The following is a 25,537-nucleotide window of genomic DNA, read 5'->3' on the forward strand; positions in this document are numbered from 1 at the left end:
ACTCCACCAAAACAAAATGGCTGCCCTCACGTGAACCACCAGAAGTTCAAATTTAAAGGCAGCCGCACTATCAGAATTAAAGCCAGTGGTGCAATCAGAACAAATGTCAACTGAGCTATATTTTAAAATAAAATCATAAACATCACACAAAAATCAAGGGCTGGTGACATCTTCAGCTAGATCTCTGCCTCTGTTGTGTTGGTTGGTGAAGACAGACCTTTGTGTGCAAGTAAACAGTATTGGGACTCTGGAACTCCACAAAGGGATGATTGAGGCAGGAACCTCCAATATACTGAAGAAGTAAATGCATATGTTCAATTATTGCTGAGGCAAGAACCTAATGTTGAAAGATGGAATTTTGCTTGACAATACTTTTTGAGGCAGAATGAGAAGAACAGATCACTCCATGTTCTATCACATTTATGCAATTGAGGAGGCAAAACCTCCTGTCCTCTTGGACCTACAGAGAGCAGGATGGTCTGTAACACTCAGGAGACACAAGAGAAAGGCCATTGAAAATTAAAGAGCTGAATCATGATTTTAAAACTCAGTAACTCCTCGTTCCTTCCTTCAGATATTTGTAATTCTAAGGTTCTTTTTCATGATAACAGGTTTTCGATAAACTGTCTCCTGCCCACTTCCTACAAGTTCTTTGCAAGTTTACCTTCCCTAGCTTAATAGCAATTGAAAGTCAGTTTTACATGAAAGAAATAGTTTAGAGACCTGCTTTATTTTCTCTTAGCAACATACATCTTAAATGTTAATAGACATTAAAATTGACAGGAGAATCTTGGAATTGTCTGTAAATAATATAGTGCTCTCAGTTTTCATAGTTGTGTAGTCATTAAGTGAATAGTAAATTTTCCTGCCATTTTGCTGATAACAATTTCCCATTTTTTTCTGTTTTAATCCCCCTTCATAAAGGTTATTTAGTCTAATTCGCATGAAATCCAAGTTATAGTTTATAATACATGTTCTTTACCATTTGTAACTCTTATTTCAAGACAATTAGTTGATCTTTTATAGTAGCGTACATATTATATCAGAAATTTCTTGCAAGATCTTTATCTAGAAGTTGAATTTTACTCTCCTTTTTGGATGCTATGTTTAATGTGAATGTCAAATCAGGAAGCTTTCAAGAAAATAATTAGAAGAAAATGGAGTATTTTTAATTCACATCTTAATTTAAATCGACTGCTTAACTTTACAACATAGCCACTGGAGAAGAACATGAGTCCTCATAAGGAAACTCTCCATGGCAACTAACCATATCAAAACACAGGGACAGAGAGAGGAGGAGAGGACATGATGAGGGAGAGAGTGGGGAGAGTAAGTGGTAGAGAGAGAGGGGAGAGAAATGGAGATAAAGAAGAGGGAGAGGAGCAGAGAGAGGCAGAGAAGCAGAGGAGAGAGAAAAGAGGTAGAGAGGTGAGGAGAGTGACTAGGAGAGAAAGAGAGTGGGGGAAGAGAAGGGGAGAGAAGGGAGAGAGGGGGAGGGTGGGAAGGGAGAAATGAGGTGGAGAGAGGGAAAGAGGGAAGGGAAAGGGAGGAGGAAGAGTACCTGAAGATCTGTCATGTTTACTTAAAAAAGTCTTGACAGATTGTGGCTTAAGTAGTCTCAGTCAGAGAGAGAATCAACAATCAATGGAGTTTCATGTCCTCACATGCAGAGACCAACAGTGCCCTAAAAGTACTGTGATCTCTCACGGACATAATTTACCAGAGACACACACTAACTGTTACACAGAGAATTATTACTTAATCCAGACCCCTCATAGGACACGCCATCACCTTTATGTTTCTGCACATGCAATCACTGGCATCTTCACCCATTTCCCCACCCCACCCCCAATGAATTGTCCTGAGACATTTTCCCCATTTAGATTAAAAGGAACAAGAGGGACGCGAGCCAGACAGGAGAGAGGCCCTCTCCAGTACAGTTGCTCAGTGAGCTGAGGCACATCATTCTCCTCTTCAGAAACAGAGATGTTGCTAAGGTGCAAACCACCTCATTCAAAGAGGGTATACAAAATCTGTCAGTGAATAACTTTATTAATGTTATGCTGTGTTTCTCCCATCACCTCGATGAGATCACCAGAAAATTTTGTGTGGATTTGAAAGGACTTTCATAAGTGGCAGAGTAATGCAGGTAGTGGAGCCACTGCCTCACAGCTCAAGCAACTCAGGTTCAAAGTTCAAAAGTTCAAAGTAGATTTATTATCAAATTACATATATGTCACCATATACAACCTTGAGATTCATTTTCTTGCAGGAAAGCTGAATAAATCCAATAACCATGAATCCAATAACCGTGCTGAAAATCTACTCAAGAAGAAAAGCTTAGGAAAGGTTCAAAATAACTAGGTAATGATAGAGATCGAGAAAATTATGAGGCTAGCAGGAAGGAGTTTAAGAATGAAATCAAGAGAGCCAGAAGGGGCCATGAGAAGACCTAGCTGGACAGGGTTAAGGAAAACCCCAAGGCATTCTCAAGTGTGTGAAGAGGAAGAGGATAAGAAGTGAGAGAATCAAGTGTGACAGTACAAAAGTGTGTGTGGAACCGGAGGAGACAGCAGAGGTACTTAATGAATACTTTGCTTCAGTATTCACTTTGGAAAAGGACCTTGGCGATGAGATGGATAACCTACAGTGAATTGAAAAGCTTGAGCATATAGACATTAAGATAGAGGATGTGCTGGAGCTTTTGGAAAGCATCAAGTTGGATAAGTCTCTGGAGCTGGATGAGATGTACCCCAGGCTACTGTGGGGAGCAAGGGAGATTGCTGAGCCTCTGGCAATGATCTTTGCATAATCAATGGGGACGGGAGAGGTTCCGAAGGATTGGAGGGTTGCAGCTGTTCTTCCCTTATTCAAGAAAGGGAGTAGAGATAGCCCAGGAAATTATAGACCAGTGAGTCTTACTTCAGTGGTTGGTAATTTGATGGAGATAATCCTGAGAGACAGGAGTTATGAACATTTGGAGAGGCATAATATGATTAGGAATAGTCAGCATGGCTTTGTTAAAGGCAGGTTCTGCCTTACAAGCTGATTGAATTTTTTGAGGATGTGACTAAACACATTGATGAAGGTAGAGCAGTAGATGTAGTGTATATGGACTTCAGCAAGACATTTGACTAGGTACCCCATGCAAGGCTCATTGAGAAAGTAAGGAGGCATGGGATTAAAGGGGACTTTGCTTTGTAGATCCATAATTGGCTTGCCCACAGAAGGCAAAGAGTGGTTGTAGATGGGTCATATTCTGCATGGAGGTCAGTGACCAGTGGTGTACCTCAGGGATCTGTTCTGGGACCCTTTCTCTTCCTGACTTTTATTAATGACCTAGATGAGGAAGTGGAGGGAGGGGTTAGTAAGTTTGCTGATGACACAAAGGTTGGGAGTGTTGTGGATAGTGTGGAGGGCTGCCAGAGGTTACAGCGGGATATTAATAGGATGCAAAACTGGGCTAGGAAGTGGCCGATGGAGTTCCACCCAGATAATTGTGAGGTGGTACATTTTGGTAAGTCAAATATGATGGCAGAATATAATAATAATGGTAAGACACTTGGCAGTGTGGAGGATCAGAGGGATCTTATGATTAAGTCCATAGGACACTCAAAGCTGCTGCACAGACGGACTGTGTGGTCAAGAAGGCATATGGTGCATTGGCCTTCATCAACCATGGAATTGAGTTCAAGAGCCGAGAGGTAATGTTGCAGCTACATAAAACCTTGGTCGGACCCCACCTGAAATACTGTGCACAATTCCGGTTGCCTCACTACAGAAAGGATGTAGAAACCATAGAAAGGGTGCTGAGGAGATTTACAAGGATGTTGGCTAGATTGGGGAGCATGCCATATGAGAGTAGGTTGAGTGAACTCGGCCTTTTCTCCTTGGACTGACAGAGGGTGAGGGGTGACCTGATAGAGGTGTACAAGATAATGAGAGGCATTGATCGTGTGGATAGTCAGAGGCTTTTTCCCAGGGCTGAAACAGCTAACACCAGAGTGCACAGTTTTAAGGTGCTTGGAAGTAGGTACAGAGGGGATGTCAGGGGTAAGTTTTTTTTTACACAGAGAGTGGTGAGGGCATGGAATGGGCTGGCGGCGACAGTGGTGGAGGCGGATACAATAGGGTCTTTTAAAAGACTCCGGGATAGGTACATGGAGCTTAGAAAAATAGGCTATGGGTAACCCTAGGTAATTTCTAAAGTAAGGCACAGTGTTGTGAGCTGAAGGGCCTGTATTGTGCTATAGGTTTTCTATGTTCCTATGTCTAGAATCAATAAAAGATTACAACAACAGAACATATAACCAGTGTGCAAAAGACAACAAACTGGCAAATACAAAAAAGAAAGAAATAATAAATAATAAACAAATATATAGATAATTAAATAAACAATAAGTATTGAAAATATGAGAGGAGGAGTCCATAAAAGTGAATCCACAGGTTCTCGGAACAGTTCAGTGAAGGGGCAAATGACATTGTGTGGAGTTATTGCCTTTGGTTCAAGAGCCTGATGGGTGATGGATAATCACTCTTCCTGAACCTGGTAAGGTGGGTCCTGAGGCTCCTGTACCTTCTTCCTGTTGGCAGCAGTTAGAAGCGAGTATGACCTGGGTGGTGGGAGAGTCCTTGGTAATGGATGCTGCTTTCCTATGACAGTACTCCATGCAGAGATGCTCAGTGGTGGTTCATCCCTATCTTCCAGTGTCATCTGAATGAAGCTGGCTCAAAGTTAATGTGCTGTCTTTACGACAGTTATTTAGTTTATAATATTTTCGCTTAGTAATTCATTCAATAGTATTTTCTAGTTAGAATTAGGAGTGTTTAAAGTATATTCATTGCATGTAAAATATATCGGCATGCGATGACGTCACATCCGGTTTCGCCGCGTCTTGTGGGAAAACACCGGTTTGAAATTAGCGCGAGGGTGGGGGCTTTCCACGAGGCTCACCTGAGCACAAGCAGTTTTGCAGGCATGAGAAATCACAGTGAGAGCAACGCTGTAAGTTAATAGATAATCGATATATTGAACTAAGATGTTAATGCTGATCCTGTTAGAGGTAACGACGGTAGATAATGTTTATGCTTTCGTTAGTTAAAGAGTCGCGGATAGTTTGCATGGAAGTGTATTTAAAGTAGTCAATGGAGCAGGTAAACTCTCCCTGTATACTGCACCTTAGTGTAATGTAGTTATAGTCACCTTTGCAAGTATTTACACTTGAAATGTGATATTAAGGAAGGAACAAATACTGTATCAATCTTGTATTGTTTTATCAACAGTTTTCACCATATGTTAATGTGAAGAGTGAACAGTAAATGGTTAATCTTACTGCGATCTGGTTCTTATTAACTGTGGTTTATCCGGACGTTAAATTCGGCGTTTCGTTACACCCGAAGGAGAACGTGACAGTGAAAAAGCGGCATTATCAGGTGTTTCAAGTGCTGCAATGTCAGCTCAATCCAGCATCAAGTCGACGCCGCCCAGCGACAAGGGCAGTAAACCGACATCAAGTAAGCCCACCCGGGCGTTATCAGGTGTTCCAAGTGCTGCAATGTCAGCTCGATCCGGGATCAAGTCGATGGCGCCCAGCGACAAGGGCAGTAGAACGACATCAAGTAAGTCCGCACAGGCAAGAGCAAAGGCAGAAGCCGCCAAGGTGCTACTGCGTTACGCCAGACAAGAAGCAGTTTTGAAAATGAAACTGGCCACCAGCGAAGCCGAAATCCAGAAAGAAAGGGCCGCCAGAGAAGCCGAAAGGGCCGCCAGACAAAGAGAAGAGGCCGCCAGAGAAGCCGAAACCCAGTTGGAAATGGCAAAAATATCGACAGAGTTGCAAGTGCTGCAGCTAGAAAGAGAAGAAGAAGCTGCCATGGCGGAAGCAAAGTGCATAGAACAAGCTGAAGGGTCGCGTGATCTGACCGAAGTAAGATCTACTTTAGAAAGGACCAGACTGGAACGCACAAGCGACTATGTACAATATCAAATAGACAGGCAGGCTCGTCTCCCCTCTCCATACGTATTCGATAACTTCCCCAGCTACGAGGAACCTCAGAGAGTCACGATTGCATCACATCCATACGAGGAAGGAAATTTACCCTCATGGCTCCGTGATGAAGTCAAGAATGAAAGAACCGACAACGCTCCTTCACCCCCACAACAGGACGGCGGGGAGGGAGAGGTTCACTCCAGGACAACAATTGTCGGCTCGAACTGTACAGAAGTTTGCGGTCAAACTCAGTCAAGCCGTTCTTGTTCCGAGATCTGCCTCACTGAGGTGTACCCTAAAGAAGCACAACAAGACATTACCAAGCGTAAAGTAACCGACGAGACGCTAGGTCAGTCAGTTTTCGTTCAAACCGAGGACGGAAACAAACTTGCACAATCAGCTCAAGATACCATTTCTTTAAAACCCAAAGACACCAAGGTCTTCAGAGATGAAGCAAATAATGGGGTTGCCCCATTGCCTATCAGAGAACCATGTCAGCGCTCACCAGATAACAAAGAGCAGGCAGTCAAACAGTTCACGTCCTTACGGAAAACCCGGAAAAGGAAACCTGAGATGCAGCAACACACCCTATTGGCCCACGAGGTACTGTGCACCCTAATGGCAGAGGTCACAGCCATTATAAACGCACAATCATTCCTACCTGTGTCTTCTGACCCAGAAAACCCCTTTATACTTTCGCCATCAACGCTCCTTATGCAGAAGGCAGGAGCACCTCCTCCACCAGGAGACTTTTCAGACAAGGATTTGTACACAAAGCAATGGAGACAAGTCCAGGCTTTGGCAAATCAGTTCTGGCCTCGCTGGAGACAAAAATATCTACCTTTGTTGCAACAGAGACAAAAGTGGACAGAACCCCGAAGGAATCTTCAAGTTGAAGACTTAGTCCTGCTCAGGGACAAGCAAGCCACCCGCAACAGCTGGCCAACGGCCAGAATCACTGCTACATTCCCTAGCGAGGATGGACATGTCAGGAAGATCGAATTGAAGACTACCGACCAAGGCGATGTGAAAATTTACCAAGGGCCAGTTACAGAAGTTATTCTACTTCTACCCAATGACTGATTAAGAGACTAAGTTTTGTACTCTGCTCATTGTGACCTTACGAAGGTCAAGCGGGGAGTGTGCTGTCTTTACGACAGTTATTTAGTTTATAATATTTTCGCTTAGTAATTCATTCAATAGTATTTTCTAGTTAGAATTAGGAGTGTTTAAAGTATATTCATTGCATGTAAAATATATCGGCATGCGATGACGTCACATCCGGTTTCGCCGCGTCTTGTGGGAAAACACCGGTTTGAAATTAGCGCGAGGGTGGGGGCTTTCCACGAGGCTCACCTGAGCACAAGCAGTTTTGCAGGCATGAGAAATCACAGTGAGAGCAACGCTGTAAGTTAATAGATAATCGATATATTGAACTAAGATGTTAATGCTGATCCTGTTAGAGGTAACGACGGTAGATAATGTTTATGCTTTCGTTAGTTAAAGAGTCGCGGATAGTTTGCATGGAAGTGTATTTAAAGTAGTCAATGGAGCAGGTAAACTCTCCCTGTATACTGCACCTTAGTGTAATGTAGTTATAGTCACCTTTGCAAGTATTTACACTTGAAATGTGATATTAAGGAAGGAACAAATACTGTATCAATCTTGTATTGTTTTATCAACAGTTTTCACCATATGTTAATGTGAAGAGTGAACAGTAAATGGTTAATCTTACTGCGATCTGGTTCTTATTAACTGTGGTTTATCCGGACGTTAAATTCGGCGTTTCGTTACACCCGAAGGAGAACGTTACAGTTAATTTTGATGTGGACTCACAGGTTTAATCCTCATCTCTAGTGCCATCCATGTCAACTTTGCATGTTCTCCCTGAGACTGCATGTGTTTCCTCCACTTTCTTCTGACATCCAAAGCCGGTAGGTCAACTGCCAACTGCACATTGCCATGAATGTGTAGGTGAGCGATAGAATCGGTGAAGAGTTGTTAAGAAAGTAATGAGAATAAAATGGGATTAGCGGAAATCGGTGCTTGATTGGTTGTACACACTCAATGGACTGGATGGCTTTTTGCCAATCTGTATCAGCCATTAATCTAGGACTTGAATGGAAAGGGAGTATCCATCAGTAGTCAGACTACAAGCACAGCAAGTGCTCCACAACATACAGCTGTACTATAGAAACCCACCTCAAGCTCCGTCAAAAGGGAATGGCACCTGATGAACAAAGATCATGGTTTCCCATTTATATATTATTTTAATGCACTTTGTCATAAATGATTTCAGTAGCACTAACATCATGCACATTTAGGGGCAGATAACATCTGAGACATTGTGTTGAGAGAAGTCACTGATGTGGCAGCTGCTGTCATTGCTGTGATGGTACGGCTCAGCAGATACTCATGGGACACATTTCAGAAAACTGCACTTGAAGGAAAACTTAATTGTCACTAGACTGCGAGAGAAAGCACCATGTGTGATTGTTCAATAACTTGACAGCCTAGCAGAGGTGTTTCAGGGCCATTAAGTGAGCACGACGTCCAGTGCAAAATGGATCCAAATTTCAGACCATTTCTCTCTTGCTCCTTCAGCACTTATAAAAGTCAGCTTTGTAGAAAGGTCTTTCAAAGAATCTGAAGAAGATGAGCAAGATTGCGTGATGAGATGAAACATCTACTTGATGCAGCCCATTAGCTAGGACCTCTATCTAATGGAGAAAAAAACTCGAGGAAAAAGTGAGAGGGCACGACAGAGATGTGATCAACTGAGCTGGGTGATATGCCAACATAATAATCCCATCAAAAGTGCTTGCACCATTGAGAGAATCAGTTCCTTCCCATTCTGTACTCTGAATTGTCAGTCAGTATATAGGCTGAGGAACTGCGCATGAACTTCTATGAGGGATTTTTCACTGCTGAATGAGTATGGATTGAAATGTTAGATTCTCAGTACCCACCAGCCGTGTGTCAATTTGATCAATACAAGTCTTTGCTGCATTGTCTATAGCAGTGTTACGAATGTCCCACAGCTCTGAGGGGCCGAAGGGTGCGGGGTAGCCCCCTCCTTTTTGAGAATCGCAAGATCACTATTGAGTCAGTTCAGGAGACCCAGGAAATGAGAGAAAGACATGCAGAATCCACAAAGAGTTTGGAATATGTCCTGGCCTCTGAAAGGTGGAACCATTGATACCGGCTATTGTCTCTTGGAGACGGTTGTGTATTGAATCCTGTACGATGCATCGAAGCCCCAGGCAATGAACCGAGGGGGAGGTTGGTGGAGGGATTGCATCGTTCCAACCTGATTGACATCTGAGATCCTGTGAGTCAGGATAAAAAGAGGATCTGTGGGAACAGCCCCTCAGACGCACCAGAAGAAACGCTAGCAATCCCATGATAGCGAAAGCCGGTGGGAAGGCCACGTGCGTCCATTTCCATTTGCCCCGGAATCAGTAGCCTTTACCACAGAAGAATGGTTTTTAGCTAACAATGGGGAAATCAACTCCCAATGACTCTCGAAGGATTGACATCATAAAAGGAATGGGCAAGTTTTAACCCGTCTTTCTCTCCAACCAAAAAGCTGCAGCTTGAATGAACTTGAGTGACTTTTATATTTCCATCAGACAATACATTATCCCCTAGACCGGGGGTCGGCAACCCGCGGCTCCGGAGCCACATGTGGCTCTTTTACGTCTGTGCTGCGGCTCCCTGTTGCTTTGGGAAATAATTGGTTGTGGCGACCCTTTTCCTGGCACATCCGAACCGACTCACAATTAGATAGCCTACGGGGGTTTGCGAGCACAGAGCTTTGGAGCCTCTGCGCCATGGGGGGCAGGTTGAGGGAGGCTTAAAAGTGAGGCTGAAGATTTCGAATAAAGTTTTTTCCTTCGACTGCAGTTACCGACTCCGTGTCGTAATTTTAGCGCTGCGTGTAGCACACCGCTACATGGTCAGTATTTAATTAAAATGTATTTTATGTTAGTTTGTTAGTTTTTGAAATGTAAATCTAAATTTGAAGATTATGGTGATCTTGTACAATCTAAATAAGACGTTGTGGCAACCCATTTCCTGACACATCCGAACCGGCTCACAATTAGCCAGTGTTCAGGCTAAGGGAGATAGCCTACGGGGGTTTGTGAGTACGTGTCTTTTGCAGCATCCGCGCCCATGGGGGGCTGGTTGAGGGTGGCTTAAAAGCAAGGCTGTTTAGTTCGAATAAAGCTATCTTTGACTGCAGTTTACTGACTGCGTGTAGCACACCGCTACAACGTGTTTTTATCGCTGGCTGTCCAGAGGGGAGGTGCTGAAACGCTTTGTCGCGTGTCTGGAAGAAGTGAAAACTTTCCTGGGTAGCAAAGGGCTCACCTTTCCTGAGCTGGAACAGCCAGAGTGGCTGGAAAAGCTACACTTCATGGTAGACATGACAGCGCACCTGAACACGCTGAACACAACTCTTCAACGGGGTAAGGACGTACAGCCCTGCACATGTTGGAGGATGTTTTGGCATTTGAGCGCAAGTTGACGTTGCTTGCCAGAGATTTACAGAAAGGCACATTGTCTCACTTCCCCAATTTGAGAGAGTTCAAACAAGGTCACGACATGATAAATTCGGAGTATTTACATTCTGCAATCATCGCAATGCAAACATCGTTTGGGAAACGCTTCTGTGAGTTCAGAGAGGAAAAAAACACATTATCCTTCCCGGTCACTCCCCTAAGCATCGATCCATCCCTACTGAATACGACTGCATTGTCAGGTGTGAGTCAACCTGAACAAGGATGATAAATATTTTAATTGCCTATTATTTTACGTATATTCATATGTTTTCATTGTTCAGTGAAATAGTCCTTTTATTTTTCAGGTTGACAGCTGGCTGACGTTATTTTTGGTTTGCTGCTGGCGGCAAATTTAAGTTTGGCGTTTTTCATAAATACAAGAAGGACTCAAATAGACGTTGAGTATTTTACTTAAAAGTAACCTTCAACCCAACGTCTTTTTTTCGGAGGTCAAAATGTTTTTGTTGCATGCAGAAATGTAATTTCGTTTTCTCTGCAGGAGTTCATCAATTTCATAAATGCAATACATTATAGTTTGTTTATACATAGCATAAAGGCAAAACAAAACGTTGTATGCAGTGTTATTTCATTTTAAATGTCAAACGGGTTTTGCGGCTCCCAGTGTTTTCTTTTCTGTGGGAAACGGGTCCAAGTGGCTCTTTCAGTGGTAAAGGTTGCTGACCCCTGCCCTAGACAATGATAGAGCTATTCCTTATTGATTATTATACCCGTGCTTTTAGATTTAGTATTGATGATGTATATTATCTGTATGTTTGCATTGATATTATTTTTGTGTACTTTTATCAATAAAGACTTTTAAAAATAGTACCATCAGACTTCAACGGATCTCTTTATCTTTGCTGGTAAGTGATCCAGTTACGGGGTATGTAACAGCAGGCAGCCATCGACCCCAGGGGATCATGGGTTTGCACCTCTGGTTTACTGTGCCCTCTCCAGAGTGTAAGCCTGGGCGGGAGGATTTGAAGAACCAGCTGTTGCCCATGCAGCAGTTTCCCCCTCTCCACTTCACTGGTGTCATCCAAGGAAAGGGCAAGCGCTGATAAAGCTCAACACCAGTGTCATCACAGAGGTTGCTGGCATGAAGTTGGAAACAGCATCAAACTGCCTTAGGGAGCCCGGCGCTGGATTTCTTCCTCGGTGTTTACTCCCAAATCCTTTCCCACGGGTGGGTATGGCTGCAAGGTAGTGGTGGTTTAAAATCAGAGTTTTCCTTCTCCTAGGTGGGTGTACACTCTCAACCAGTATTGTTCTGCAGAACAATCTTCCACTGAGGAAAAGTGATTTTGTACGAGGTCACTGTGCCAGACTGGGAAATACAGAGATGTTGTAGCAAGCCACTTAAGTAATTGGAGGAATGACTTATTTATTGACATGTTGTAAACAGTGTAGATACAAGGACTGATAGTGTCATCCAGACTTTCTTGGCTGCTTATGGTTTATTGTTCTTGTGGTAACAAATGGAGTGTGGAATGAGTCACATGTATGGCATTGACACAACTAACAGAACCACTTCTACGCAGCCACAGATCCCAGGTTCATTCCTGACCTTGGATGTTCGTGCAAAGAACATCTGTTCTACATCTGACCATATGGATTTCCTCTTTGTATTTCAGCTCCCTCCCATGTCCCAAAGTTATGCGGATTGGTCGGTGAGTTGGCCCCTGTAAATTGCCCCTAGTGTGTAGGTGAGCGATAAAATCTCAGGGAAGTTGATGAAAATGTGCAGAGAGAAAAGAACTGGAAGAATGGAGGATTTGTGTAAATGAGTGGTTGTTTTTCACTGCAGACTTAAATAGGCCAAAGAATCTGTTTCCCTGCCTGGAACTCTCTCACTATGTAATTGTACAGGCACTTTAGGAGAGAGTTTACTCATAAGAAAATCCTTTATCCATTAGCACTTTCTTACTCTGCTCTACTGGAAAGGGGAGCATCTTATGTTGGACAGAGGCCACCCGACCCATCCCTCTGCACCTTAGTAGCCTTCATCATCACCCTGTTCCTCTTGCTCCCATTGTCCTCTTTGTCTATTTCATGTCCCTCAGGTTCAGTGTCACCCTGCTGCAGTATCTCCAGCTTTGCCTGTTACCTCCTATCATTTACGTTCTTCCTTCTCAGGGTCAAGGTTGCCTTGTTTTCATGCCTTTTCTATAGCTTTTGAAGAGATGAATCCCCCATAGCATCCACATACTCTGCCATGGATAGGTGGTCAATAGAGCGGGTGAGTGGGTTGTTTTGAATATTGCATTGTCCTTATAATATTTACAGCTGGCCTCCATGTTTCTTTCAAGGGGATTCAAAATACAGGGTTAGTGTGAGATTTTCATTCCCCATACCAGTTATGCAGCAAGTCAATGGTTTGTAACCTATTTGCCATCTTGGGTCACATTTTTATTTCTCATATTGCTGTATCTGCTGCGCCTACACAGTTTTACTTCCTAAAATGCAATTCAAATTAATTTTCTACTTTTTGTGGAAAAACACTTTGTACAGGGAACAAACAGGTGAATATAATTCCTATTATACACCAGTTTGAGTATTCTTGAGTCTGAAAGTATTCACAGAGGCTCCAATGCACAGGATCACAAGAGATTGCAGAGGATTACAGACAGCCTCCCCACCATCAACAAAATCTTCAAGAACCAGTACCTCTAGAAGGCAGGGACTATCAGGGACTAAAGCTCTTCACCAAACAGAACATGCCCTTTTCTTTTTACTACCATTGAGGAAGAGCTACAGAAGCCTAAAGAACCACACTCAAAGATCTAGGAGCAGCTTCTTCCATTCTACCTTCAGATTTCTGAATATTCTATGCACAGTACCTCATTACTCCTTTTTTTGCACTACCTATTGAATTTTCTAATTTATAACAATTTCACGTTATTGCACTGTACTGCTGCTGGGAAACAGCAACATTCATGTCATATAAGTCAGTGTTAATAAATCTGATTCTGAAGTACTTTGCTCCTTTCCAGAGCCTGCTGTTGGGCATGATGACCATATGGTCTTCCAAAAGCTGTAAATCATTGCAAGCAGACCCTAAGGACTGGGAGAGGGCCTAACTTTCAGGGCATTGCCAACCACTCGAAATGTCAGTGCAGACTCCCTCAAATTAAACAATTTAAGGAAACTAACAACAAAAATACCACAAAGTTCATTTCCTGATCTTTGGTAATCTAGAATATAAGCAAAGAACGTTAGGACCCTGGGAAGTGCTGAGAAATAGAGGGACATTGGTGCACGTGACCAAGCATCCCCAAAAGCAGTAGCGCATGTAGGTGAGGTTAAGAAGGCTTGTGGAATAGTTGGCATCATTAGCCATGAATAGAATATAAGAGCAAAGAGGTTATGGTAAGGTTACATAAACTTAATCTGGCCAGAGATGGAATACATGTGGAGTCTGGTTGTCACACTTTCACAAGGACATAACTGGAGTGTGTACAGAGGGGACTGGGTGTAGCATTTCAGTTGTAAGAAGAGAGTGATGACCCTGGATTTGTTTCCCTTGAAACGGAGGAGGCTGAGGAGAGGGTAGTTGAGATGTACCAAATTATAAGCAGTTTAAGCAAGCCAGATAATGTATCTCATTTTACCTTAGTAGAGGGATGTATACCCAGAGGTAAGGCATAAAAGGGTTGCAGATAATTTGATTAAGAATGCTTTTGCTTAGATGGTTAAATTGTGGAATACACTGCCCGAACATAAATGGAAATAAGTCCACAGATAATATTTTGATGAGCGTTTGGATGGCATGGAAGCTAGGGCCAAGTGCTGGAAAATGGGATTAGTATCGGCAGGTAGTGCAGGACAGTGGTGCTGAAGGTAATGCCAATGTCTCACAGCCCCAGCAACCCAACGTCAGTTCTGACTTCAAGGGCCGCCCATGCAAAGTTTGTACCTCCTCACAAAACACGTTTTAGGTGGTAGGTTAATTGGTTACTGAAAACTGTAGGTGGACAGTGGCAGAATCAGATTGGTGGGGGGAGCAAGGAGTTGAATGGATTGCAGGTGGAAGTGTAGAGAGATGCTTCATAATCAGGACAAATGCAATGGGCTGAAAGGCCTTTTTCTTATGACACTATTTGGTATTTAATGGCCACAAGGAGATGGTGGGCCAGAGGGCTCTATGACCTGGGTGGCTTTGGAAAGAAAAGATGGAAACTCTTTCTATTAATGAAATGGGCATTTGTGTTGACAATACAAAGCTAGCAGCCCTGGCAATTCCCAGTGCTCAAAAAGCCACTTTCTCTCAGTGCACTTGTAAAAAAAAGGAATTGATTTTTTCTAATGACAGAGCATTGGTGACCCCTGATGCTGTGCTGAATGAGAAATATTGCACATCCACTGGGAATGATCCTGTGGCAAAGAAGCTGAGGATCATTGTGGTCTTCATCTCCAGAGACGGGTCCAGGTATACAATGTCAATTTTCAATGCCTTTACAAGCTTTAGATGATCTGAGCACATGAGAGCATTGTTTATCAGAGAGCTTGCGATGTTTCCTAAACCTCTTCACACAGGGTCCTTATAATTGGATTTTTCCTGCAATGGTCCTTCATTTGATGTTATCTGCAGAGTCTATCTTGAAGCCTGCAGCCTTCAAATGATATATATGGTTACACCACTGACGCATCCACCAAATGAATACCTCAACAGCTTACTCAACAGCAATAGTCTCTACCTGCTTCAGCAGACTCCTTCCTAGTTGGGGAAATAACTGAGTATGCACAATCAGTTCTAAGTCTGCTCTGCTGGTCAGCAAAGTGCCCATTTATATCACAGTAACACAGAAGGATTGCATGCCATGAAACCAGTTCTCTCGAGGTTGCACAATGATAATGGTCATGTGGAACTCCAAGCCCCAGCTTTTGTCAGAAGGGATTGAAGCCTACATTAAACAATGCTACATCACAAGAGACTGCAGATGCTGGAAGTTCAGAATAACATAAAATGCTGAAGGAACTCACCAGATCAGACTTCAACTATGGAAAGGAATAAGCAGTCAATATTTCAGGTAGAGACCCTTCATCGGGGCAGGAAGGGAAGGGGGGAGAAGTCAGAATAAAGTTGGGGGGAGAGGAGTACAAGCTAAAAGGTGAAGTCAGGTGGGTGGGATGAAGTAAGAAGCTGGGAGACGATCGCTAGAAAGGGTAAAGGAGTGAAGAGCAAGAAATCTGGTCAGAGAGGAGAGTGGAACAATGGAGTAAGGGAAGGAGGATAGAGAGGTGGTAGGCAGGTAAGCAAAAGAGAAGAGGCAAGGGGGAGCTAAAGTAGGGAATGAAAAAGTGCAGTGGGGGGGGGGGGGAGGGGAGAGAAGGAGAGTGTATCACTGCCCAGGTCAATGGAGCCTTCTTTTTTGCCTAGCTCAGCATCTTAACATAGCAGCTGACACTTGTAGAAATCAAAGAGTTGTTCTTGTGTAATATGAACTTTTAACCAATATTCTTTGTTCAGCTTCTTGTCGTCAATGGAGACAGTTTTGAATTCTTAATGTAAATGGCAAGCAATAATCAGTCAAAAGTTAAAAGAACAGCTTTGCAAACAAATAGCACTGTCTATAGAACACAGACTGCTGGTCCATAGCACAGGGCTGACTGCTCAAAAGATGTAGCAGAAGACAATGCGGTCATGCTCATTGGCCTGATCCAACCCAGACAACCCTGGCCAAGTTAATTAGTTCAAGGAAGCTTGCAGAACAGATTGATACTATCATTTAGCACATCAAATAGCCGACCTACTAATAGTTGGAAGGTTTGCATGACCACCTCACAGCATTAACTGTGGACATCTGGGAAATCTGTCACCAGAAGCTTTTAGACCGTTTGTGTAAAAAGGTATATGAAAAATTATCACAGGTATGTGAAGCCACCCAAGTGGCAGAAAAACAAAAAATGTAAGAGAGCAGTCAGCTTGTAGGAATGTTGCAGAATAGCAAGAAGAATGACAGAAAGAAAGGATGATCAGAATCCTTTCTTCAGTGATTGATTTCTGTGATGGATGACTTGTTTGCCTGCAACTTGTCGATGTCTTCCTTATAGGAATTGCATTTGTGTTTTGGAAATCATTTAAATTTAAAAATCTTTTAAAAGATAGAACCATCTGTGAGCTTTAATGTGTTTTATGAATTTAAATGTGTTTCACTACAAATGAATGAACTACATTGAACTATATTATTAGCTGGAAGTATCTCCTCCCTGGTTGAGTGGGGGTCCTTCTGCTCAAATAGTGGGTATTGGCAGCTACCCTCACTGTGGAGGATAAACAGGAAAGTGATCTAGCCTTTGAAGAGAAGATGAATGCAGTATAACTCCCCTTTAGTGAGGATACCTGTAGTTATCTATTTCAGATATGGCCCAAGATCTTTGCTTGAGTTTAGATCTTCATGGTTAGCAAACTAATACCATCACAAGAGAGGGGGGGGAAGGAGGGAGAAGGGTTGGAGGAGAAGAGGAGATAGAAGAGGAAGTGAGAGGAGAAAAGTGGGGAAGAGAAGGGGAGAGAAAGGGGCGAGAAGGGGGGAGAGAAGGGGGTAAAGGGGGAGGGGGGACGAGGGGAAGGAGAAAAAGACTTGAAATTAGAGAAATCAATGTTCTCTAACTTCCAATGATTCCAGAACAACCTTCTATGCGGTGGTGTGCTGGGTAATGGCATCAACATAGGTGATGCCAACAACTCCATAAACTGATTAAAGGCTGAGTCTGCTATAGAAGTCAAACTGGACACCTTGGAGGCTGTGGTAGAACAAAGTACCCTACAGAAAATCCTGGCAATTCCAGACAATGTTTCTGAACCTCTGCATGCCACCTGGGCTGAACAAAGGAGCAGTTTTAGGAATAGACTAAGACAACCGTTCTGCTCCAAAGGGTGCTATTTGAGGTCACTTTTACCATCAGCCATTAGGCTCTATAATGAGTCAACCTATACCCGGTGAAGTGATGAACTGTTAGACTGTTTGACGTAACTTATTTTTTATTCTTTAATTTTCTTACTTCCCTTCTAATATTTGTATATCTGTGCACTTGTAATACTACTGTGACTGTAATTTCCTTTGGGATCAATAAAGTATCCATCTATTTTCCCCCTCCCTCCTTCTGGCTTCTTCCATTCTCCACTTTGGCTCCACTCTTACCTCTTCTCTTCTCCTTTCCTGCTTATTGCCTCCCCCTGATGCTCTTCCTCCTTCCATTTCTCCCATGGTCCACTCTCCTTCCCTACTTGATTCCTTCTTCTTCAGCCCTTTACTTTTTCCACCTATCACCTCCCAATTTCTTACTTCATCACCTCTCCCTCATCCACCAGGCTTCACCGATCAACTTCTAGCTTGTATCTTTTCCTCTTCATCCATCTTCTTCCCCTTCATTGCCAGTCCTGCCAAAGGGTCACCACCCAAAACGTTGACTATTTATTCTTATCAATACAAGTTGCCTGATCTGCTGAGTTCCTCCAGCATTTTGTATGTCTTACATTAAATAGTGATTCAAGCCAAATCAAGTTTATTGTCATTTTACTATAAATACATTTCTATATACATTATATGGTGATATATGTTATATACAAGACAATGTTCCTTCAAACGAAGGTGTCAAGCTCAATAACTTACGAAGGATAAAACCTACAGATGAATCACACATAAAGAACAAACTGAAGTGCATTAATATTAAATATTGTAGGTATGGAACATTTGTTACAGTGACACTTCCAATACGACGTGGCAGGAAGTTCAGAAGCCTAATGGCCTGGGGGAAGAAACAGTTACTCTTCTAACTGTTCTTGTTTTTGTGCATTGTAGTCTGATGGTAGACAGTCAAAGAGGATGATGGATGGATGGGTGGGATCCTTAATAATACTAACGGTACTGCATACGCAGCACTCCTGATAAACGTCCCCGATGGATCCCAGGGAGACATTTATAGGACTGTGAATTTGTAGAATTCATGACATTAGCTATGTGTCTGATGTCAGCATAGTAATGATCATGTGAATATGCATAATGTTCTCAGTCTAGTTACAAAATTGAAGCAAATTAGTGTAAATGGACCATTGATAGTCTGCACTGACAGTGGCCTGCCTGAAGGGCCAGCTTCCTTGCTCTTTTTCTCTATAACTCTAAGACTCTAATTTCACCTGTAAATTATTGCTAACTTATATATAGCAACTTACAGCTCAAAAACAGGCCCTTTGGCTCACTAAGTCCATACCCATCCTCAAACACTCATCCCCACACTCATCTCTAGTTATTCTCCTATACTTCCCTCAGCTTCTCCATGGCTCTACAACTTGCCTAAGCTTTAGGGGAATCTTACATTGGCCAATTAACCCAACAACTCAGGCGTCTTTGAAATGTGGGCCAAAGCTGGAGGAAATCCATAAGGGCACAGGGAAGGCATGCAAACTGCACACAAACAGTGCTGAAGGTCAGAGAAGAACCCAATCACTGCAGCTATGGAGGCAGCAGCTTTACTTCAGGCCAAACCGAACTTCAAGTTCAAAGTGCTATGCAATCCATATCTAAGGGAATTTTGATGCTAAAACTCACATTAGGATTAGATCCAAGGATAGAAGTTAAATCATGATAATACACAAGCTAGCTCTCTGACTCCTGTTTTGTCTGCAGAGTGTTTGGCTGCCCAAAACAACCTGTTGGAAGGTAAGATACAGCTTCAAAACAGACTGCTACAGATCAGCTATGTTTTTCACCAGATTTTTCTTTCCAGATGGCAGGATTGAAGAGGATCCATATAGGTGAATGAAGACTTTTCCTGCATCGATTCAGAAGTACATTTGGAATTTATTCTTTCACGCTGTCATGAGTAACCCTAATGTTTCTGGTGATTTGCTCTGGATGATTATGCTAAGATGATTTGGAACCTAGTGCAGGTTGAGTACCCCTTATCTGAAACGCCTGGGGCTAGAAGTGTTTCGGATTTTGAATATATATTGAGATAGTTTGGGGTCACCATCATTTCCGACTCTGAATTTAGGTGCTGTCTTTGTCTTACACTTGTTCATCACACATACAGTATATGTATTTAATGTAAAAAATATTACACACCATTAATATAATGAAAGTACAATGTGTGCAGAGTAACAAAAGCAGCATTGGCAGAATACCTGAATCAGCTGCTGAACACCAACAAACAATGGCAGGCTCTCAGTCTCCACCTATGATGCCGTGTTTTGATTAAAAGGTTATGTAAGGTATTACAAACAACCAGCATTGTAGACTTGTTCTGAGGTTAGATTTTCATCAGCAACGATCTCAGCAAACTCAATGAATTTCTCTGCTGCTTTGTGATCAGCAAATGATTTAAAAATTTAATGCCGTGCCTTTTCTTAAACTTCTGCAACCAGCTTGCTGAATATTAACAATTACCTTCAGTTTTCAGTTTGCTGTGATGGATCTTTGCTTGTTTCATGATCAGCCTACCGTTAAGCGGCATATGTTCACTCCAACGCTGACAAATCCACTCTTTCAATCATGACTGAGATATTCACTTTTTGCTTTGTGCAGTGTTTTCTATTTTTCATTAATTTCTGTTCATTACGTACGTGAGGTCGCTTCTCAGAATTGTCTGTGGTGGACAGAGAACTGCGCATCGCCTGAGAACCTTTCCAGCGCCTTGTGGAATTTTTCCATTTGTGACGTCATCTCAGCCCTCAAAAAAAATTCGGATTTCAGAGGCTTTCAGAGTTTGGATTTTCGGATAAGGGGTAGTCAACCTCTATTTCAAAATGTATTTCTCTAAAAGGAGGAGCATTTATGTAAAAAAAAACAAGAATAATGTATTCTCTTTTTTTTTAATAAATACTTCTCTTTTCCTAATGTGGTAAGAAGGTTACTGCTCCACTTTATTCTCATACAGGAAAGCAATAATATTTTGTTCAAGAGAACAATTCTCTATATCAGCCAAACGAAAAGAGAGCTGAAGAGCTTGTTTTTAATATTATCCCCCTTTGTTAAAATTTGTGTATAACAGTGGCATTATTTAAGATGTATTTTGTGCCCCAAATTCACCTACAAATCATTTTGGTTACTAATTGTACTTCAGATAGAAAGGGCAGTGCTTGAGGAGCTGACTGCAAGATCAGATAGTAACCTTCTGCTTTCTTTCTCTCTCCATAATTATCAGATGCACAATGCAAGTTAATGGTTTTATCTGGCAGATTCCCAAAATGAAGCTGAACATAAGTAAATCGACCTCAAGAGACTGTGGTTACAAACCTGAAGTTAAGATTCACTTGTTCTAATCTGAGAGTCACTGAGGAAGGTCTAACATTGAAAAACACTGCAAATGCTGTGCAAAAAATTCAATTACACCAATAACAAGAAAGAGTAAATCATACAGGTAAATTAATGCACACAAACAAAGTTATGTTACTACCTAGCCCTTACATAATGTTATGCTCTGAAATAATATTTCATAAGAATAATTAGGTACAATTATTATGCACTTACATTTCAGTGCATTGCAGCCAATCACAGTGATGGATACATGAGATCACAGCCTATTTTGATTAATAAAGAAAGATTTTATTTCTGGACTATTTACCCAATACACTAGCTATAAAAAATTGTAGTGCTGCCTTAAAAGCAATTTTGTTCCTTCATTGCAGCTCTATGTACATTTATTTAAATTTAATTTTCATCTCATTTGCATTTTACACTCAAATCAGTTAATAAAGTGTGCACCAACCTGAGCAAGTCAGCAAAATCACAAACCATGCTTAAAACATAAAATGTGTCAGTTGACAAAATCAGCCCAGTGCATCTTATGGAGTCTATCATACTCAATGATATGGAACCTTCTGAAATCATTTCTTTTCCTTAAGTGAATTTCCATTCTGATCTTTTCATCCCATTTTTAATCAGCTTGCAAGCTCACAATTATATGCTACACTTGTCTATAATTTATATTCCAAAAACCGGTTCAGCACAACCATTTCCCAGAGAGCAGACTGTTTCTTTTTTATGGAATATTCTCCTTCTGAGAGTGTGGGGGAATATTGCATTGGCAGTGTTACTCAGCCTCTGAGTCTAATCTTCAAACACCACAGTGAAAGACTGAGATAACATTGCAGCAAAAACTACAACCGTAGAAAATATTTCGATGTAAATATTTTTTTAGACCTGGTGATCTCACCACGGTGCACTCATTGTGACTAGTCAAATCCAAGGGATATTATTATCTATAAATATGAAAATATATCTAGTAAATTCTTTGGACAAATCACACCAAATTGCAGAGCTCAGTTGAATGTCATTCCAAAACAATTCCTATATTTTAAAATTTAAACAAACACCCTTTCACAGACTGTGAGACTAAAATGTATTATTTTACAACAAGCTCTGAGAAATACTTGGCATCCTCTTAGGCAGTATGTCATTCCATAACAATGTCCATATCCTAGAGGCACAGGAAGATTTTATTTTGCATTCTTTTGCTGCAGAGAGCTCAGAATTGACTGAAGTGTCTCTGAATCAGATAGCTTGAATGTGAGTGAGTGAGTGAGTGAGTGAGTGAGTGAGTGAGTGAGTGAATGTCAGAATGAGTGACTCATTAAATAATGCAAGTTGGGTGAGTTATAAGGTGTGGGGAAAGATGTGCTTTGGTGCACAGTGAAATACTTATCATGAATGTCAAGCAAAACATATCTGATGACATGAAATAACATTTATGACTTGGTTGTTCTTTAGTATAGTTCCCTCAATTCCCAGCTGAGAGAATTATCTAAAATATTAGCCAATGCTATTCCTGAGTACAATGCCGAGAAGAATGCAAGGACAGCTCTTCATAACTCACTGCCTATTTTTGTATTTGGTTCAGTGGTGTTTGTGTCACTAAATCTCACAGTATGGATTTTGACCAGCTGGACGCAACTTCAGGGTGAACTGGGAAGATTTGGTTTAAAACAAACTGGTATTGACACTTGCTAATTCCAAAATACAAACAGTTGGCCTTTCTATTTATCACTTAATGCTACTGAGAAAAAGCCCACTGTTTATATTTGGGAGTTAGCAAGGAGCTGGTGCCAAGTATAGTTTCAACAACTTTGCCCGATGATATTTCACATGCAGAAACACAGAGCTAAAACTACCTGCTTCATTAACTTCATTAAAAAAAATAAATTACAAAAAAAAACTACCTGCTCCTGTTCCTGTTTTGACAACAATTTGGTATATGTCAAAAAACAAGACACCTCCACCATCTTCTGGCTCCAAATACTTTTAATGTAAATCTCCCGAAACTGGCCAACACCAGAAAGGAACTATCTGTATCTAGATAATATTTTAACATGGGCAAGAATGTAATACTACAGTGAGATAACTACTGTTACCCATACAGTAGTGAGAAAAGAATGATGATGAATGGACAATCTAGTTTTACTCTTATTTGGAAAGCAATGCTTTCCCCTGTGTTATCCTTCCATGAACACCATTCTGGGTCTGTGTTTTTCTTATAGCGGATACATGAACAGAAACGTTAGCAAGTTCGAGAGATTTCTGCAGGTCTTTTGCTGTTACACTTGGGTTCTTTTTCACCTCCTTCAGCATTGCACATTCTACTCTTGGTGAGATCTTTGCAGGATGCCCACTCCTAGGGAGAGAAACAACAGTACTGAGTTTCCTCCATTTGTAGACAAATTCTCTTACTGTGGACTGATGTACGCTCAGGTCTTTAGAAATGTGCATGTGGCCTTTTCCAGTTTCATGCATCGCCACAATTCTTCTTCTAAGGTCCTCTGAAAGTTGTTTTGATTGCAGCATGAGGCACATGAACAGGTGTTTTCTGAGGAGAGCAGGCTGTCAGTAACCTGACTTTGTCTTTTAATAGGGCAGGACTCTTCTACTCTCAATCTCATCTCAGTGATTGGAACTCTTGGCTCCAAATAGCTTTTGTAGAAGACATTACTCCAGAGGTTCATGTACTTTTTCCAACAAATACATGTAATATTGGACCATTTTTCTCAATAAATAAATGAAAAGGTATAATGTTTTTGTGTAATTTAATTGGGTTCTCTTTATCTAGTTTTAGGACTTGTGTGAAGAACTGATCATAATTTAGGTTATATTTATGCAGAAAATTCTACAGGGTTCACAAACTTTCTAGCACCACTGTATAATCCTACAGTCTTGATGATATGTAATCCCTGGTGAGGTCCTGCTTATGTGATTTCCTGGATGATGCTCTGCGAAGGTGATCCCTCTTTCCATCGTGGCACTCCTGATGGAATTGTACTTGCTCAACCTCCACGTGTTGCAACAACTCCAGAATTAGCTTGTTTGCCATTATCCCAGGAGCAGATACATCTGCATGCAATCGAACAAAATGGAGTCTTTCCACAACTTTAGCTGTCAAATTCTGCTGCATTTTCCATCTCCGTTATTGATTCTTGATCCTCCATGAACTGCTAGTCTCTAGATGAAAGCAACTATTTTTCCTGAGGCACTTACTGAAATGAATCTGAAGACAATTCATTCTTAGAGTGAGTAACCACTTCTGAGGATAAGGCAGTCCCAGTCCTGCTGAATATTCACAGAAAACATTGAGTTCCCATTGAAAATAAAAGGCATAAAGCAGAACTATTGTATAAAAGAACATTCAGTGCTTACATTTTATATATTTTATTGTTTGCTCTAAGAATACTTCAAGCCTAGCTCATTGAATTTGTATGTTATGTGGCTGAACAAGATAGAATTCTGTTACTGGCTCTATATCTCTCCATCTCTGGTGGACATGCATTCTGTCAGCCGAGTTACTTCTGGAGTTACTTCATTTGCAGCTGACATAACTAGAAAGTGACCTCCAGTTTCCTTCTGATGTTCAATGCTCCTCCTTTCTCCTGCATGGGAGATAAGAAGGGACTAGTGTCTGAGAGTGATTGTACATGTTGAATGGATGGATGGAGAGTATTTGTTGGTAGTGACTATCATAAGAGGAAAAACATTGTGTAAAGATAATTGTCTATATTTGTGATAGATATTCATTTCATAGGTCTTTCTCATGTTTTATTAAGCTTACTTTCTAAACACAACAGCCACCACTGTAAGATTAAACAGAAGTAAGTTCCATCTAATAACTTTGCTTAGTTTCTGGGTGTAAATGGAAGTCAATATTCCATTCTAATACGTAGATGGAAACCAACAATCATTTTGAAGTTAAAGCGAGTACTGTCTATAGAGCAGCTTTGAAGATGCTTTGTCTGTGAAAAGCAGATGCTAACTCACTGCATCTGGTTTATTATTGCTCAAGAGACGCAGTACAAGACAATGAGTTGTTTAATTTAGCTTGTTTCAATACTGACAAAGCTGACTAAGTCACTTTGTTCAAGGAAGCTTGCAGACCAGATGGAAACAAACATTCAGAATATCAGATAACTAATCTATTAATGTTGGAAGGTTTATGTACTCGGAGTAGTTTTACAGCAGTAATTGTGGAACTGTGCCTCCAAGGTGCTTTCAGACCTTTTGTGTAAAAAGGGTATCTGAGGAAATATTGTATGCATGTAGAGTCACCAAAATGGCATTGCAGTGCAGAGAGCAATTCAGGCTTATTAGGAATGGGATAAGAAACATCAAGAAATGTGAAGGAAACACAGGACAAACTAGAATCCATTCCACTGGATTTGATTTCTGTGACGGACAATTTGCTTGCCTGAATCTTTGGTATATCTTTTTAGTTTGTAGGAATTGTACCTGTGTTCTGGAACTTCTTTGTTTTAAAAATAGTCTGAGCTTTAGAAACAGAGTTTAAAATAGACATCCTCTGTGAGTTTTAAATATGCTCCTCCATAAAGGATTTACTCCCTCCATAAATCCCTTGTCCATTCATCCCTCCCGACTAACCTCCTTCCTTCCAGGTGAGGTAACACTTCACCTGCAAATCGGCTGGGGTAGACTATTGTGTCCAGGGCTTTCGTTGCGACCTCCTCTAGATTGCTGAGACACTTTGTGAGCTGGGGGGCAG

Source organism: Hypanus sabinus, chromosome 11 (assembly GCF_030144855.1).
Source record: "Hypanus sabinus isolate sHypSab1 chromosome 11, sHypSab1.hap1, whole genome shotgun sequence".
Lineage (NCBI taxonomy): Eukaryota > Metazoa > Chordata > Chondrichthyes > Myliobatiformes > Dasyatidae > Hypanus > Hypanus sabinus.